We start from the raw sequence: 17,175 nt of genomic DNA on the forward strand, positions 1-17,175 counted from the left end.
CTGATACTAGCTAACAAACATTTTCACCCACAAATTAATTATGGAAATGTATAATCTAAACTGGAATACTAATTAGTCCTTAGGATAAGGATGAATTAACTTTTATCTTGTCATAATTCTGTCGCGTAAGGAGACATCATTCATTTAATTCCCAGGCTGCAGTAGCCAGTAGGGAAAAGAATTGTCTGGGTTCTTTAGAAAATGAAAAGCTATAACCACTTATAGAGAAGTATTTGTGGTCCTAAAATGGGTATTGTGGCTTGTAAGATCTTCCTTTTGATAATCACTTCTCTTCTCTTCCACACATTCCTCTTTGTACATAATTGCCTTTGCTAAGTGATGTCTAATCCAATCTTTTTTTGCAGAATGATATTTAGCATCTTTGTTGGCTTTTGATACATTATATTTATTATATTATATAGAAAAGCCGTGCTTGGTCGACCAAGGGTAGAATTATTATTTTACTCTGTCATTTTATTTTTCATACGCTGCCTCCATATTCTAGAACCGTCCACACTTTCATCTTCTTTCTTAACTCTCTCGCTTTCCCTTCATCTTCTCGGCTTTGGGTTTTACCACAATTTTTTCTTAAATCTTCTTCCACATCTTTTCAATTCATCCTCCTCTCTTTTTCAATCTTCTGTTCATTACTCTTTTTTTTAATGGATTTCTTCCTATTTTATCAGCTTCTTGCTTGAAGTATCTATATTTATGGGTCTTCTACTTTGGATATTACAAGGTTCGGGTTAGTGTGTGAGCTATTTTCTGTTTCAGTCTTTCTTCTATTTTGTTTCATTTTTTGTCTGTTATTATCCTTTGTTTGTTGTTATTTATTTTGGATTTTCTTTTGTGCATTTTGTTTCTTCTTTGTATCTCATGTTTAGTTTTTGTCTTCATATGCAGACTCTATCAATATAATACTTCTGCTTTCATTTGTGGTCTAAGCTGACGGGGTTAAATTTTTAGTTAAATTTGATTTAAGTTTCTTTTCATTTGGTTTTCTTGCTTTTTCTTTCTGCCTCTTCTTGGTAGAAAAACACTACCAATGGAACTGAGTTTAATATGGAGCATGTGGGTTCTGCTACCTGAAGCTTGAGTTAGTTTTAATTGGGTTTTGTTATATTTTTAGGTAAAACGTTTTGTGCAACAAGTGTTTGATGAATTTATTGAAAGAAATTACTTTACATTAAACTTCTAGATTCTCCCTTTTTGAAGCTTGAGCTTTGATAGATCATGGCTACACAGTTTGTGGGTTCAAAAGCAATATACTCTGTTTGACAAAGAACTTTCTATCCTTATGGTCTCTCCATCTCGAGGAATTAATCACTTGTAATTTACATCACGTCTTCTTTCATCGGAAAGAACAATCTAGAAGAACTTTATATCTCTGCCACAAAATTCAGTCATATCTCAAAAAAATTGAATATAGCCTATAGTCTATCTTTCTTTCCTTTTTGTTATAATGGTGGTGATAACACCTTCTCATTTATCCCATTTTTTCTCTATTTATTTAGATGAACCGAAAAACACAATGCATTTTTTTCGTGTTGTGGGAAGACTTTGCATTGATTAATAATTATAGGAAGATCACTCTACCACATTGCTTTGTCCTCATTTGATATTTTATCAAATTTAATAACTACTGAAGCAGAACAAGAATTAGAAAAATACATTAACTTTATGTTAAACTTAAAACACATATCTTCTCTAACCATCATAATTCATCTAACTCATTTTACAAATGAGTTTAATGACAATCGTTTAATATCATTTCTCTTGTATCTATCTTCTTTTCAATTTCTGACTTTGCAGAGAATGTTCAAGATTTGTTCTCACTTTGAATTTAACTTATTGAAACAGGTTTGTACTCAAAAGATAGAAAAATATTTACTTGCCATGGTATTGAAAAACTCGACGCACCTTCCCCATCACTTTCAGAAAGGTTATAAATTATCTATCTTGGTACCGTTTCTTTAATCCCTCAATATGTTGTTCTCCACGTATTATGTTTATCTTTATGATGGTAAGGTCTAAATCTCTGCACGTAATTTGTTGGGTGTGCTTGCTTTTGTACTTTGATTTAAAGTTAAACTCTTTCTAAATAAAGAAGTATGATATTCTTTTTGGGATAAACTCAAAAGAAATATAACACATAAATTGGGACAGAGAAATTATATTTTATTTGTGAATTACAACACAATTACTCTATACCCCATTGTACTATTTCCATGAGATACTTTTGTTATGTGAGTTTATGCACTAAGGTTGAGTACAAACAGAGAAAGGATGGTTTAGCATGATTAATGTGGAGTTATTTGGTAACTGTTATATGGTATAACTTTGTTATTTTCTTTGTTCATATATCATTGTAAATTGGATATGTGTAACATGTTGATGCCAAGGACAAACCAAAAATTTGAGAAAGAAAAATATATTACCTGGACTGAGTCCGTTTCAAACATGTGGTGCTCTTGCAGACAGAATAACACAAAAAAGTTATTGATGTTACTTGGGTTATCAAGCATTTAGATTCCATGTTGATTAACTTCTAATCAGAAGGGTCAAGATTAAGCATTATTTTGAGCTGACTATATTTTGAAGGACATTTTTTATTTGATTACATCTTCCGCAGTATTTTGTGAAATCTAAATTATTTTTATTTGTTGATTTTGTTATAGACTGATTATTCATCAAAGAGAAGTTTAAGGAAGTCATCCTTTTAAAGAAGTCTGATGACTGAGGTATGTATTGGGTCATGAGCAACAACAACTTGATGAGTAAATAAAATACGTTTATTGCCAAGTACCTACTCTAAAATAATGCTGAGATGATATAAAGAAATGCCATGTCAGTCCATATTTTATTCTTTTAGTGGTGATAAAAATTGTATCAATGAACCTACGTCACAACTGTATATTTTAATGAACTTTTTAGACATTTGCTAATCATGTGATTGCGCTTACTTCTTTCTTTTGTTTGAGGGTAAGTAAATCTAGACAAACTTTTCTGGAGATCGTTTGCATTAAATTTTCAGCATATTTATGTAGTTGTTAGCATTAGCTTATTAATAAAAAAAAGAATTAATATTTCTTCAATTTTTTATAATTGTTAACCAGTATAATCTTAAGGATCCGAGGACCCCATACACTTTTGAGAATGCATTAGTTTTATGATGCATAAGTAGATTGTAGTAACGACGTCTTTGCTTTAAACACATTGCTAGTGTGACTCCGAACTTGGATATAGTACTCTAGAGTAATTGATTTGCATAGATACTTGGCTTGTGTCTATGTTCTCTCTTTCTAGCTTATTTTTGTATGATGATATATTTCAAATTCTTGGTGTGGGACTTGTAGTAGTAAATATTTTCTATTAAGAATATTTAATATCTTATTCTTTTCTCAAAATAGGAGCAAGCTCTCATGATGGAGATCAGGAAGAATATAAAGTAGCAGATGTTTCCTGCAATGTGCAAATCCTTGCAATACTCTATATGGCTCTTAACTTGACTACCTAATTTCTATTGTTCATAGGTGGTATAGCTTTGATAGCAACATAATACGTTTGGTTAATCATGTGGTATATAATGATAGGTAGGAAATGAACAATTAGTCATATGCTTGGATTTGGTTTTGTAAATGATTTTAAAAGAAAAGCACAACAAAATGAAATATCTGCTCGGTTCTACACACGCCGGCCCCCTGGGGGAGGTAAATATGGTTTTCTATGTCTCACTATTTACTGAGAACGGAACTGTCTTTTTGTTTGTGATATGATTATTTTAAATAACTTATTGTTATTCATAGTTGCAATCAGATATAAATATGCGTTCATACACAGTTAAAATTATATTATATCAGAACTCAAATTATTAGACTGTCGGCCAAAATTATAGACTTAAATTATTGGACTCATGTATAATTGTTGGGCCCGTGCTATGCACGGGCTATACCCAACTAGTAATAATATAAATGTTCTTGCTGTCTGCTGCTAGCTGTATGGTATATTGTCGTGCGGGACAATAATGTCACGGTGTTCACTTTTGGAGTCTCACGTGGTTTAAGTCCTTGATAGCAAGTAATCTAGCTTGTATAAAGATATGAGGTCCACTTGGGTAAAAACTTATTTATCAGGTGTTTACATCAATTTTAGTTAAGTTAATCAAAGAAGGAAAACTAAAGTTTATTAGGAGTCTTTATCAATAAATGAATTTTTTTAAATGATAATAGAGCCATAATAAAAAAGTTTTAGGGCTCCGTTTATGTCTTTGTTATAGTTCCGTCAATCTTATTGAAAGATTTAGTTTATCAAATGTAAGGCATATTACTACCTCAATCATCTACAACCAAAAGAAATCTGTTCACCCTTCTTCGTAAAGTAATTAAACCTCCGAAACCCGTGACATCTAAAGCTAGAAAAGTAGTGTGAGAGGGATCTAATTTCTCGAGATTGGTATCAAGAGTCTTTTTGGTGGAATAGAGCTTTGCTTCTTCTAACTTTTATTTTAAATATGTATTCCATTACAATGGTTGGCCGGCACTTAGTTTGAGCAGATAATTATTGAAAAATCTTGGCCACGAGAAATAAATGATTGTATAATGGAAAGGGGAATTTGTAAATGGCAATAAAGAAATAATTCTCGACTTCTTATCACTTCATAAGAATTATTGAAATATTTTGGCCACAAGAATTGATAAAAATGATTTACTATTTTTATTCAACTTGCCGTTAAGAGCACAAGGGAATAGCAAGGTGATCAAGTATAATTTTATATTATTATTTAAGATCATGTAAAAAAATAAAAGGTAGCTAACCATAGTTAAGTACTAACAATTGTAGTTAAATATAGTGACAAGTGTCATTTATTTATTTGTTTTGTATAAATATTCGGTGCGGGTAAATTTTTACCGTCTACTTGGTGTGAACAAAAATAAAGAGAACTTTTTTGGACTTCATTATTGCCCTCAACGCGCTTAACTATATAATATAAAGTAGGATTAATAAAGATTGTAGTACCAAGTTTATGCCTCATTGGCATAACCGACGAACAAGATGTAAGATTTGCCAATTCGATAAATTGTTAACAATTTAACAAAATAGATGAAATGAAAATTGTATTAAAGTTGTACCTCACGCAACAAAACTTGTGAACAAGGCAAGAATTGTCATTTTGGGAAGGTTTATGAATAATTTAATAAAATAGGTAAAATAAAGGTTGTACCCGCACCCGACAAAATAGGTAAAATAAGTAACATCGATGGTATTTTTACACAACTTCCTTAAAACGATGGGAAATATAAACAATGGCGATAAATGATACCGTTTATGCAAATCCCCCAGCATATACAAGGCAGAAAAATACTTACTTTTTTAGAATCACCATTTATATTTTGACCACAAGAATTGATGCCAGAATCATAAAGCATGCAGGCAGAATTTTTCCATATGAAAAAAAGTGTGACGATTGCCATGTTTTGTGGTAAATCTTGGTGATCACCATTTGAATATTTATGGGGATTATTATATTTTTGCAAATTGCGATGATCACTCATTCGAAACTGTCACGACCTAAATGTCCCTCCGTAGGATATCGTGACGGCACCTAATCTCTAAGACTAGGTAAGTCTATCAACATGCGGAATAATTAAGATAACAATAAATACTCTTAAAATTCAACAACCCAGTACATATAGAAATTTTCAGAACCCAGTAAATTACAAGTCACAAGGTCTAAAGAAGAAATACCGAATATTTCTATACATCAGAGTCTAATGTGAATAGGAAAGACGACATGATAAGATAGAGGGGGACTCCGAGGTCTGCGGACGCTGGCAGATATACCTTGAAGTCTCCACGTACGATCTAGCTCATTGATACCTGAGTTGGTAGGGAGTACCTGGATCTGCACAAAAAGATGTGCAGAAGCATAGCATGAGTACACCACAGCGGTACCCAGTAAGTGTCAAGCCTAACCTTGGTAGAGTAGTGACGAGGTCAGGTCAGGGCCCTACTGGAATAATAAGAAACAAGACAGAAGATGTAATAACATAATAAAAAGACTAAAAATTTAACAATGAGAAATTTCAGGAAGGTAACAACACAGCACATAGGAGTAAACAACAAGGGCACTCCCGAGGTACCGCCTCATAGTCCCAAAAGTAAATGCAAGACAAGAGAGCTCCCGAGGTACCGCCTCGCAGTCCCAAAAGTAAATAGCAACTCAGTCATAAATCTCTCCAGTCTCTCGGACTCTCAGAAATCATGAAAATCGGCCCAAAAATGATGATATGATGTATAAATAAATAGCAACAGAGACTGAGATATGATATAAGATGAACGAACATCCCAAAGTAAATGCTATTAATGTAATTATTTTTTGGCGATCTACCAAAAATATTTTTTTTTATGCGTAATTTTTTGTATTTTTAGCAACTCTAGTCGCCACTTAATTTTGATTATGATCTCTCACTTAATAAAAAATAATCATGATAACAACTAATAAGCTTTTAACCAAATATCACTTAGGCGATCATAAATAATATATAGGCAATTTCTAGGTAACATATATGCGATCCACTTAAAAAAAAAATCCTTATAATAACTAATAAGTATTCAACCACATATCACTTAGGTGACTATACGTGGACGATTTATTGGTAACATATATGTGATCTATGATTTCACCAGAATCTCCCATTTTATTAAAAAAAAAATTTTAGTAATAACTAATAAGTAATCAACCGGAGATGACTTAGGCAATCATCAATAATACATGAGCCATTTCGAAATAGCACATAAACGATATATGATTTCATTAGGATCTCCCAATTTATAAAAAAAGATTATGGTAATAACTAAAAAGAGACCAACCGAAGATTATATAGGCGATCATAAATAATATATGGGTCATTTTTAGATAACACATAGGTAATCTATTAGTTCACCGAGATCTGATACTTTATAAAAAAAAAAAATCCTAGAAATAAGCGATCAAAAGGAGATCACCTAGGCGAACTTAAATAATAAATGGGCAATTTCTAGATAATACATAGACGATCTATGATTTCACTAATTATATCTCGCACTTTATAAACAATAATCCTCGTAATAACTCAACCGGAAATCACTTAATCAATCATAAATAATACATGGATGATTTCTAGATATCACATAGACGATCTATGATTTTATCAGTATCTCCCGCTTTATAAAAAAAAATCTTGGTAATAACTAATAAGCGATCAACCGGAGATCGCTTAGGCGATCATAAATGATGCATGGGCGATCTATGATTTCATGAGGATCTCACACTTCATAAAAATCATATAATAACTAATAAGTGATCAATTAGAGAACACTTAGGCGATCATAAATAGTTCACGGAATAATTTAAAGATAACACATAGGCGATCTATAATTTCACCAAGGTCTCCTATTTTATAAAAGCGTTCATTAAAAAAGTAACAAGCGATCAACCGGAGATCACTGAGGCGATAGTAAATAATACATGCGTGATTTTTAGATAACACATAGACGATTAATGATTTCATCAATATCTCTCACTTTATAAAAATATGATTCTTATAATAACTAATAATCAATCAACCGGAGATCAATTAAGTGATTATAAATATTATATAGGCGATTTTTAGGCAACACTATAGGCGATCTATGATTTCACCAGGATATCCCACTTTATAAAATCAATCTTGGTAATAACTAATATACGATCAACTGGAGATAATTTAGGCAACCATAAGTAATACATAGGCAATTTCTAGATAACACATAGGTGATCTATGATTTCACCAATATATTTATAAGAAAATAATTTTGCTAATAACTAATAATCAATCAACTGGAGATTACTTAAGCGATCATAAATAATACATGAGCGATTTGTAGGTAACACCATAGACAATCTATGATTTCACCAGCATCTCCACCTTTATAAAAAATAATCATCATAATAACTAATAAGCAGTCAACCAGGAGGTAGTCATAAATAATATATATATATATATATATATATATATATATATAAGTGATTTATAGATAATACATATGCGATCTATGATTTCAAGGAACTCAAAAATAAATATTCATTGAGTTTGATTTTTGATGTAATGAAAATCTAAAGCAAATAGATATGTCTTGAATTAAAATAAAATAAGGTAATTTATCTCAAAAGGAATAGTATTTGTGGCAATCAAAAGTCTACATGATTGGTCGTCGCTTCTGGTGGCGACCCACTATGTTGCCCGTTCTTAAACATGAGTGACTAATAATCCTTAACTGGGAGCCTAGGCCCATTGGCTTTATCTCAAAAAAGAATAGGGCGCGTACCCGCGATTCCCTAGGTTATATTCAGAAGACTCAGAGGGGGTGCATGAGAAGATAGTTTATATGTACAGTTCAACAATATCAAAGCAGTAAAAAGTGACTCAGAGGGGGTGCATGGATTGTAGATTGTGGGTTAAAGAGTTTTTTCAATTAAAGTGACAAACTTGAGTAGGGATAATTATTTTATTTACAGAGTCGCCACTTGAAATTGATTTTTGGGTGTTGCATGTTACCTTTTATTTGAATCCCTAATCAAAGGAAGGTTTGACTCTATTATTATTGGTCTGTGAAAATAAAGTTCGAGTAAGGAATTCTGTTGACTAGGGAGAAGGTGTAAGGAATTTTCCGAGTACCGTGATTCTAGTACGATCATTTTATTGACTACAACTTGGCTTGAATTAATTTTGGACAAATTATTATTTATTGGATCTCATGTTTTACCTATGTTCTATTTTATTGCTTGATTAGATTTATGAAAATTATCTTGAAACGAACTACGTGTGTGTAATCCGTTTTATTTAATGTTGTAAAATCATATCACGTGTACATACAGATTAATAACACTTTATTATTTATTAAGATTGTTTGGCCAAAGTCGCATAAACGCGTACTTTGATTTATTTTAGAATTATAATTATGTCACGCGAACGTATACATAATCACGATAGTTTGATTAGTATGCACCTAAAGCACACTAGCGATTTGTGAGTAATTTCTTTGCTACATTTGGGATTGTTGTGAGGCCGTGATTTTATGAAATTACTTGTGGAAAAAGTGTATGATTTTAGATATTTGAATAAATAAGCCATCATATACCAACACCCTACAACCCAACAATTGAAGCTCAAACTTATTAGGGTCCAAATCTTCATAACTTTAAATTAAGTTTGAATACCATATTTCAAGAAACATGATTAAGTATATAGCATTTAAGGACTAATTTATATTATTATTATAAAGTTTAAAGGCAAATAAATATAATCAAAATTAACCTTAACTGCCTTCTTATTCAACCTAACTCAAACAGACATAAAACTGAATTTGCAAACCATTCACAAAAATATTATTTTAAAACATGAAATGCAAATAAATAATCACACGGACTCACATGAAATAAGATAAAAAGAACAAAGGAAAGAATAAACTTTTAACGCAAAATTTCCAATTAAATGAGTCTTCAAGAACAAATACAATAACTCACACGAACCTCGAACAAGCATAAGCGAAGAAGAACAACAAAGCTAGCGAACGGAGCTCTAACGGAATCCTCGATCTCGACTATTGACTCCACTGTTTGGAGTATAAAAAGGGACTGTTTTAAAGTATTTTTGTTGGGTTTTTTCGTTGCTGATTTTTAGGGAATAGAGGTGGTTGTTTTGTGGTGTTTGCAAGCTAGTTTGTGGAGGGAGAATCGTTGTGTTTTTGCAGCAGCTTTAGAGCTGAAAATTGGCGTTAATGAAGATAGGTTTTGCAACTGTTTTGCTGCATTTTTTGGGCAACTTTTGCTGTAATTTCAGGCTGCTTTTTGCTGGAGTTCAGGGTGAGATTCGTGGCTATTTTTTGCTATATTTTGGGGGTAGTTTCAGTTGATTTTTGTAGCTAAAAGATTGCTGGATTTTGACTAGTTTTTTGGCGTCAAAGAGGTGGCTAAAGATGATGCTCTACATGGTGTTTGGGTGGTATTTTGGGGGTCGTCTTCAGCTGGGTTTGGTGCTGGAATTTAAGGGTAGTTTAAGGCTGTCTTGGAGATCATTTTGGAACTGTTTCGCAGCTGGCTTTGGCTGCGTTTTTGGGGCTGAAAATAATGGTGTTTTGGAGGAGGAAGAAGGTGTTTTCTGGCTGGCCTTTTTAGAGGGTGTTTGGATTGGCTTAAAAGCTGGTCAAACCAGCTTAAAAGCACATTTTACCTTATTTGAGTGTTTGACAAACCTTAAAAGAGCTTTTAAGCTAAGTACTTTTAAGCTGAATTAAGCCAAAAGCCACAAGTTGGGGACGACCAACTTATTGTTTGTTAGCTTAAAAGCTTTTTTATGTTTGACCAAGTAATTAACCTTATTATCCCTCCTTTTTTTTTATAAATTACAAAATACCCTTAGTAAAGTCATAACGTCATTTTTTTCCCATCTTCCATTTTGACGTTGCAGGTATCTTTCTTCACATTATTATAATAAATAAGTAGCTTTATTTTTCTGTGATAAGTAATTAATAAGACCCTTAATTACCTGACATTAGACAAATGTGAGAACTAGCAGAGGAGAAAAGAGACGATGCAAAGACTGAGGCATTAGTTTAATTGGCATTAATTTATACTTCTATTATATTTTTTTTATTTCACTCTAGAAACAAATAATTTTATTTAGTAGTTGAATATTCAGAGCAAAAGCATGTTACAATTCTATTGGCATTCAGATTATATTTATTAAAAATAACCTTATCTAATTAATTTAATTTAGAGTTAATTAAGACATAAATTAGTCCGTATTTGAGTTAATTTTACATTAAGGATGTTGTAGTAATAAGCTTATTTTCAGTATTAACAGCTTTAAGAATATTTCGGTCATTTTAACAGAAAAAGTGCTTATTTGCACTTGTTTACCAAACACTTCAACAACTTTTTTTCAACTTCAGCACTTTTATCCAAATGCATAACAAATTATTTAGAAAACAAACTCCAGCACTAAAAATGTGCTTTTAAGCACTTGTGCTTAAAAGTCACTTTTTTTAAGCCAATATAAACGGACTCTTAATGGGGTTTTTGGGTGTATATATAATAAAAAAGAAGAGAGAAAGAGTGTAGGAAGATGATGATGGGACAAGGAAATAGTGAAAGGGGGTGTGATGTGATAAGTGAATAGTGTAGTAGGTAAGTGATGCGACAAAGAAATAGTGTAAGGAAGGTAAGAAGTAATTTTATTAGATTTGGTCCGTGATTAAAATAAATCATTCGTTCCTCTATGTAATAGACTTTGTTAAAAATATTATTATTCTCTAATAAAGCCTACTAATAAAAATAACATAATTGTTAAAATATCAAAATTAAACCTAAAAAATATTAAATACAAAAATATAGAAAACTCGAGTGTGGTAAAAATTATGTACTCACAATATTTTTAAATGGTTTTGATTTATAATAAATAGGGTGTATACCTTTGCTATAGAATGATGAATGTTGAAAATAATAGAGCATGGACTTATTACGTGAAACTCAAATCGACGTTTTAATCCAATCAAAAGTGGGCTCTTAAGTAATTTTATTATTGGATTAAAATAGATAGTTGTGATTCAGATCAATTCTTGTATTTAGGAATTAACTCAAATATTATAGTCTCAATTCAATAATGTTTAAGTGTCTACCGAGTCATATATATTAAATTCCATAATCCTACTGTAAAAGAAAGAAGAAGGGCATGTTATGAAGTAAATGTCAAGCACTTCCATCTTTTTACGTTCCAAAACAATGTGGACGATTCTCAAATCACTTACTGATACTAGCTAACAAACATTTTCACCCACAAATTAATTATGGAAATGTATAATCTAAACTGGAATACTAATTAGTCCTTAGGATAAGGATGAATTAACTTTTATCTTGTCATAATTCTGTCGCGTAAGGAGACATCATTCATTTAATTCCCAGGCTGCAGTAGCCAGTAGGGAAAAGAATTGTCTGGGTTCTTTAGAAAATGAAAAGCTATAACCACTTATAGAGAAGTATTTGTGGTCCTAAAATGGGTATTGTGGCTTGTAAGATCTTCCTTTTGATAATCACTTCTCTTCTCTTCCACACATTCCTCTTTGTACATAATTGCCTTTGCTAAGTGATGTCTAATCCAATCTTTTTTTGCAGAATGATATTTAGCATCTTTGTTGGCTTTTGATACATTATATTTATTATATTATATAGAAAAGCCGTGCTTGGTCGACCAAGGGTAGAATTATTATTTTACTCTGTCATTTTATTTTTCATACGCTGCCTCCATATTCTAGAACCGTCCACACTTTCATCTTCTTTCTTAACTCTCTCGCTTTCCCTTCATCTTCTCGGCTTTGGGTTTTACCACAATTTTTTCTTAAATCTTCTTCCACATCTTTTCAATTCATCCTCCTCTCTTTTTCAATCTTCTGTTCATTACTCTTTTTTTTAATGGATTTCTTCCTATTTTATCAGCTTCTTGCTTGAAGTATCTATATTTATGGGTCTTCTACTTTGGATATTACAAGGTTCGGGTTAGTGTGTGAGCTATTTTCTGTTTCAGTCTTTCTTCTATTTTGTTTCATTTTTTGTCTGTTATTATCCTTTGTTTGTTGTTATTTATTTTGGATTTTCTTTTGTGCATTTTGTTTCTTCTTTGTATCTCATGTTTAGTTTTTGTCTTCATATGCAGACTCTATCAATATAATACTTCTGCTTTCATTTGTGGTCTAAGCTGACGGGGTTAAATTTTTAGTTAAATTTGATTTAAGTTTCTTTTCATTTGGTTTTCTTGCTTTTTCTTTCTGCCTCTTCTTGGTAGAAAAACACTACCAATGGAACTGAGTTTAATATGGAGCATGTGGGTTCTGCTACCTGAAGCTTGAGTTAGTTTTAATTGGGTTTTGTTATATTTTTAGGTAAAACGTTTTGTGCAACAAGTGTTTGATGAATTTATTGAAAGAAATTACTTTACATTAAACTTCTAGATTCTCCCTTTTTGAAGCTTGAGCTTTGATAGATCATGGCTACACAGTTTGTGGGTTCAAAAGCAATATACTCTGTTTGACAAAGAACTTTCTATCCTTATGGTCTCTCCATCTCGAGGAATTAATCACTTGTAATTTACATCACGTCTTCTTTCATCGGAAAGAACAATCTAGAAGAACTTTATATCTCTGCCACAAAATTCAGTCATATCTCAAAAAAATTGAATATAGCCTATAGTCTATCTTTCTTTCCTTTTTGTTATAATGGTGGTGATAACACCTTCTCATTTATCCCATTTTTTCTCTATTTATTTAGATGAACCGAAAAACACAATGCATTTTTTTCGTGTTGTGGGAAGACTTTGCATTGATTAATAATTATAGGAAGATCACTCTACCACATTGCTTTGTCCTCATTTGATATTTTATCAAATTTAATAACTACTGAAGCAGAACAAGAATTAGAAAAATACATTAACTTTATGTTAAACTTAAAACACATATCTTCTCTAACCATCATAATTCATCTAACTCATTTTACAAATGAGTTTAATGACAATCGTTTAATATCATTTCTCTTGTATCTATCTTCTTTTCAATTTCTGACTTTGCAGAGAATGTTCAAGATTTGTTCTCACTTTGAATTTAACTTATTGAAACAGGTTTGTACTCAAAAGATAGAAAAATATTTACTTGCCATGGTATTGAAAAACTCGACGCACCTTCCCCATCACTTTCAGAAAGGTTATAAATTATCTATCTTGGTACCGTTTCTTTAATCCCTCAATATGTTGTTCTCCACGTATTATGTTTATCTTTATGATGGTAAGGTCTAAATCTCTGCACGTAATTTGTTGGGTGTGCTTGCTTTTGTACTTTGATTTAAAGTTAAACTCTTTCTAAATAAAGAAGTATGATATTCTTTTTGGGATAAACTCAAAAGAAATATAACACATAAATTGGGACAGAGAAATTATATTTTATTTGTGAATTACAACACAATTACTCTATACCCCATTGTACTATTTCCATGAGATACTTTTGTTATGTGAGTTTATGCACTAAGGTTGAGTACAAACAGAGAAAGGATGGTTTAGCATGATTAATGTGGAGTTATTTGGTAACTGTTATATGGTATAACTTTGTTATTTTCTTTGTTCATATATCATTGTAAATTGGATATGTGTAACATGTTGATGCCAAGGACAAACCAAAAATTTGAGAAAGAAAAATATATTACCTGGACTGAGTCCGTTTCAAACATGTGGTGCTCTTGCAGACAGAATAACACAAAAAAGTTATTGATGTTACTTGGGTTATCAAGCATTTAGATTCCATGTTGATTAACTTCTAATCAGAAGGGTCAAGATTAAGCATTATTTTGAGCTGACTATATTTTGAAGGACATTTTTTATTTGATTACATCTTCCGCAGTATTTTGTGAAATCTAAATTATTTTTATTTGTTGATTTTGTTATAGACTGATTATTCATCAAAGAGAAGTTTAAGGAAGTCATCCTTTTAAAGAAGTCTGATGACTGAGGTATGTATTGGGTCATGAGCAACAACAACTTGATGAGTAAATAAAATACGTTTATTGCCAAGTACCTACTCTAAAATAATGCTGAGATGATATAAAGAAATGCCATGTCAGTCCATATTTTATTCTTTTAGTGGTGATAAAAATTGTATCAATGAACCTACGTCACAACTGTATATTTTAATGAACTTTTTAGACATTTGCTAATCATGTGATTGCGCTTACTTCTTTCTTTTGTTTGAGGGTAAGTAAATCTAGACAAACTTTTCTGGAGATCGTTTGCATTAAATTTTCAGCATATTTATGTAGTTGTTAGCATTAGCTTATTAATAAAAAAAAGAATTAATATTTCTTCAATTTTTTATAATTGTTAACCAGTATAATCTTAAGGATCCGAGGACCCCATACACTTTTGAGAATGCATTAGTTTTATGATGCATAAGTAGATTGTAGTAACGACGTCTTTGCTTTAAACACATTGCTAGTGTGACTCCGAACTTGGATATAGTACTCTAGAGTAATTGATTTGCATAGATACTTGGCTTGTGTCTATGTTCTCTCTTTCTAGCTTATTTTTGTATGATGATATATTTCAAATTCTTGGTGTGGGACTTGTAGTAGTAAATATTTTCTATTAAGAATATTTAATATCTTATTCTTTTCTCAAAATAGGAGCAAGCTCTCATGATGGAGATCAGGAAGAATATAAAGTAGCAGATGTTTCCTGCAATGTGCAAATCCTTGCAATACTCTATATGGCTCTTAACTTGACTACCTAATTTCTATTGTTCATAGGTGGTATAGCTTTGATAGCAACATAATACGTTTGGTTAATCATGTGGTATATAATGATAGGTAGGAAATGAACAATTAGTCATATGCTTGGATTTGGTTTTGTAAATGATTTTAAAAGAAAAGCACAACAAAATGAAATATCTGCTCGGTTCTACACACGCCGGCCCCCTGGGGGAGGTAAATATGGTTTTCTATGTCTCACTATTTACTGAGAACGGAACTGTCTTTTTGTTTGTGATATGATTATTTTAAATAACTTATTGTTATTCATAGTTGCAATCAGATATAAATATGCGTTCATACACAGTTAAAATTATATTATATCAGAACTCAAATTATTAGACTGTCGGCCAAAATTATAGACTTAAATTATTGGACTCATGTATAATTGTTGGGCCCGTGCTATGCACGGGCTATACCCAACTAGTAATAATATAAATGTTCTTGCTGTCTGCTGCTAGCTGTATGGTATATTGTCGTGCGGGACAATAATGTCACGGTGTTCACTTTTGGAGTCTCACGTGGTTTAAGTCCTTGATAGCAAGTAATCTAGCTTGTATAAAGATATGAGGTCCACTTGGGTAAAAACTTATTTATCAGGTGTTTACATCAATTTTAGTTAAGTTAATCAAAGAAGGAAAACTAAAGTTTATTAGGAGTCTTTATCAATAAATGAATTTTTTTAAATGATAATAGAGCCATAATAAAAAAGTTTTAGGGCTCCGTTTATGTCTTTGTTATAGTTCCGTCAATCTTATTGAAAGATTTAGTTTATCAAATGTAAGGCATATTACTACCTCAATCATCTACAACCAAAAGAAATCTGTTCACCCTTCTTCGTAAAGTAATTAAACCTCCGAAACCCGTGACATCTAAAGCTAGAAAAGTAGTGTGAGAGGGATCTAATTTCTCGAGATTGGTATCAAGAGTCTTTTTGGTGGAATAGAGCTTTGCTTCTTCTAACTTTTATTTTAAATATGTATTCCATTACAATGGTTGGCCGGCACTTAGTTTGAGCAGATAATTATTGAAAAATCTTGGCCACGAGAAATAAATGATTGTATAATGGAAAGGGGAATTTGTAAATGGCAATAAAGAAATAATTCTCGACTTCTTATCACTTCATAAGAATTATTGAAATATTTTGGCCACAAGAATTGATAAAAATGATTTACTATTTTTATTCAACTTGCCGTTAAGAGCACAAGGGAATAGCAAGGTGATCAAGTATAATTTTATATTATTATTTAAGATCATGTAAAAAAATAAAAGGTAGCTAACCATAGTTAAGTACTAACAATTGTAGTTAAATATAGTGACAAGTGTCATTTATTTATTTGTTTTGTATAAATATTCGGTGCGGGTAAATTTTTACCGTCTACTTGGTGTGAACAAAAATAAAGAGAACTTTTTTGGACTTCATTATTGCCCTCAACGCGCTTAACTATATAATATAAAGTAGGATTAATAAAGATTGTAGTACCAAGTTTATGCCTCATTGGCATAACCGACGAACAAGATGTAAGATTTGCCAATTCGATAAATTGTTAACAATTTAACAAAATAGATGAAATGAAAATTGTATTAAAGTTGTACCTCACGCAACAAAACTTGTGAACAAGGCAAGAATTGTCATTTTGGGAAGGTTTATGAATAATTTAATAAAATAGGTAAAATAAAGGTTGTACCCGCACCCGACAAAATAGGTAAAATAAGTAACATCGATGGTATTTTTACACAACTTCCTTAAAACGATGGGAAATATAAACAATGGCGATAAATGATACCGTTTATGCAAATCCCCCAGCATATACAAG

At 31.6% G+C, this 17,175-nt stretch overlaps 3 long non-coding RNA genes across 7 annotated transcripts; 2 read left to right on the forward strand and 1 right to left on the reverse strand.

Annotated features, from left to right (window-relative positions):
- Positions 1-435: 435 nt before the first annotated feature.
- LOC107822943 (uncharacterized) lies at positions 436-3,689 on the forward strand. Of its 3 annotated transcripts, none has more exons than XR_001656506.2 (4): positions 436-739; positions 1,861-1,942; positions 2,679-2,741; positions 3,411-3,689. It is a non-coding gene; the product is annotated as an uncharacterized LOC107822943 (long non-coding RNA). The 3 variants fall into 3 exon arrangements; XR_001656505.2 differs by having other exon boundaries at positions 446-1,129; XR_001656507.2 differs by having other exon boundaries at positions 452-745.
- A 2,013-nt stretch (positions 3,690-5,702) lies between these two features.
- Positions 5,703-10,398, reverse strand: LOC142171611 (uncharacterized). The gene is made up of 2 exons (XR_012701424.1): positions 9,551-10,398; positions 5,703-5,902 (listed from the first exon to the last, which is right to left on the reverse strand). It is a non-coding gene; the product is annotated as an uncharacterized LOC142171611 (long non-coding RNA).
- Positions 10,399-12,260: 1,862 nt separating this feature from the next.
- Positions 12,261-15,514, forward strand: LOC142171612 (uncharacterized). Of its 3 annotated transcripts, none has more exons than XR_012701425.1 (4): positions 12,261-12,564; positions 13,686-13,767; positions 14,504-14,566; positions 15,236-15,514. It is a non-coding gene; the product is annotated as an uncharacterized LOC142171612 (long non-coding RNA). The 3 variants fall into 3 exon arrangements; XR_012701426.1 differs by having other exon boundaries at positions 12,271-12,954; XR_012701427.1 differs by having other exon boundaries at positions 12,277-12,570.
- Positions 15,515-17,175: the final 1,661 nt, after the last annotated feature.

This window comes from Nicotiana tabacum, chromosome 17, assembly GCF_000715075.1.
Source record: "Nicotiana tabacum cultivar K326 chromosome 17, ASM71507v2, whole genome shotgun sequence".
NCBI classification, from domain to species: Eukaryota; Viridiplantae; Streptophyta; class Magnoliopsida; order Solanales; family Solanaceae; genus Nicotiana; species Nicotiana tabacum.